Genomic DNA, 2,626 nt, shown 5'->3' on the forward strand with positions numbered 1-2,626 from the left:
TTATAAATAATTATGTTTATTATATTTAATTGGCATCAGTTACAGGATTCTGTCAGTTAAGACTGAGAACCTTGAGCATTGGCACTAATTGATAACTGCGCCAGTGTACAAAACTCTTGACCCTTGATTCACTCTTTAACTCCTTCCAATTATATATAATATGCATTATATGTAATACATATATATATATATATATATATATATACATACACACACACACAGACTAGTGGATAGAAAAATGGATACCCCATACATATACACATGCATATATTTCACATACAGTTGTTTTGTTGTTCACAGAAAAAAGCAAAAAAACCAACAAAAATGGCGTCTCAATAATTTTTTTTTTTGCTGTTATCATAACCACATTCCTCTCATTTGTTGTCTTGTGTTTTATGACATGTCTTATATTAAGACATGTCTTACATTGAGATAATTACACAAAGTTGAGGTGTTTTTGCTTCTTTTTTTTTTCAACATTTGTAGTTGTTTTTTTTTTCTTCTTTATTTGGAATCAAAATCTTTTTTTTTTTGTGTGTGTTTTAACATTATTATTTGATTTTAATAATTTTTATGCAATTTTTTTTTTTTTTGCATGGCACACACACACACACACTCACTATATGTGTGTGTGTGTGTACGTACGTGTATTTATAACTGAATTTCAAATATGGAATTCTCATTGAGATTACGTGGCTGTGCTTTGTGTGTGTGTGTGTGTGTGTGTGTGTGTGTAGAAGTCCGGCAGAAAGTGTTCCAAAACTAAATGGTGGGGACAGTTCCTCCACCTCCTTTCACAAGTCTGTGTGTGTGTGTGTATATATATATATGTACACACACACACATATCCACCCTACTTCCCTCCTCCCTCCATCACATGTGGCCCATTGTTTTTGCAATATTGTAGTTTTTGTGTATATTAGTTAATTCTTGTCAAAGCTGAACAGCATATGCAATGTGTGTGTGTGTGCACACACACACGTACACATACTTACACAAATGTGTATGTATGTGCATTTGCTTATTGTGAATAATAGTTTTTCTTGTTTATTATTATTATTATTATTATTATTATTATCATTATTATAATCTGAAAGAAATGATCTCTGTCTGTCACTTGTTTTTTTTTTTCTTTCTTTTGCATTGTTTTCTTTCCCTTCCCCCCCTCATCCATCCATCCATCCATTCATTCCTCTTCCGCTTTTCTTCTCCCACAAACCCAATCAGATAATCACCCTGTAAGTGTTCAGTCTCTCCCAGTGAGCATCGCTTCCCCGCCAAAAAAAAAAACACATTGCTGCTTTGAGCTAAGCTTAAAGACAGTTAGTCATGAGTCGGGTGGTAAGATGAAGCGTAGACTTGCAAAGGTCCCGATTTCAGCCAGGGCATCGGGTGGGTCTGGTTCCCAATGTGTCTGTCACAGTCGGTGGAAATAAAGAAACGAAATTCACTTGGTGCCAAGAGTCCTCTTTAGTTCTTCCTTGTTGCTCTCATTCTCCACATCTACCATCATAAGTACTAATGACTGTTACATTTGTTATCAACTCTACCACCATCGCCACCACAACCATTTCCACCAACACCACCATCACCATGCCATTGTCACTGCCACCATTGATTTATTTGGTAAGGTGTTAGGATTTCGAATGTCTCATTGATCCACTGAACATTTGCATTTTTATATATTTATCATTTGAAAGAAAGTCGTTGGGTTTTGAAGAGAAAGTTCATACACACTCTATGGTTGATGATAGTTGTGAGTGATAGTGCTGGCGTTGGTAGAGTTGGTGGTGCTTGTTTTTTTGGTTGTCTAACTAGAGAAATAGCTGATATGGTACTATGTGTCCAGATTACAGTAGATTGAAGAACTAACTGTGATCCCTCAATCTATTGCTTGTGGTATTCTGTGCCAGTACTTAGCAAAGGACCATACTATATAACTAGCTGAATATACAGTATGGCAGTTTTGGCATTTTGATTTTGTTTGTTCTGGGGTTGTTTTTTTCCTTTGCCTAGTAATATGTTTATAAGTTCTGCTAGTAGCCATTGAAGCATGACAATTTCTGCTCCGTTTCTTTGATCTCTGGTGCTGTGTCTACAGCATTGTGTTTAGGGCTATTGATGTTGCTGCTGTTGTTTTTTTGTGTTTTTTTTATGTGTATGTAATTAATTTATGTGTTGGTCTTGGGCTGATTGGGGCTGTAGTAGTTTTCTTATGATACATGTTATACTAGTGCTGTAGGGTACTGTAAAGGTGTTTGGTTGTTTGAGGTCAGGAACTGTACAAAGACTGGAGCTTTTTGCAGCTAGACATTGTTGTTGCTCACATAAAGTAGTCACATTTGGATGAATGGCATACTTCAGGATAAGCTGCTGCCTGTTGCTGTATATAATGTTGGGCAAGAAGTTTGTGTGAGAGAGACAGAGTGAAACATGGTATGGATGGTGAAAGGAGACAGAGAGGCTCGTAAAACCTCGATTTAAATGACTGTTGTATTGCCACCTGAACTTGAGGAAAGTCAGGTCCAAAATGTAAATATCTCTTAAACCTCAAGAGGTTTCCAGTCTGTTGTAACATTCCTTGATGATCTCTAAATGTATATCAAACACTTATGTGAACTTGGCA

This window comes from Octopus bimaculoides, chromosome 16 (genome assembly GCF_046866305.1).
Source record: "Octopus bimaculoides isolate indiv1 chromosome 16, ASM4686630v1, whole genome shotgun sequence".
NCBI lineage: Eukaryota > Metazoa > Mollusca > Cephalopoda > Octopoda > Octopodidae > Octopus > Octopus bimaculoides.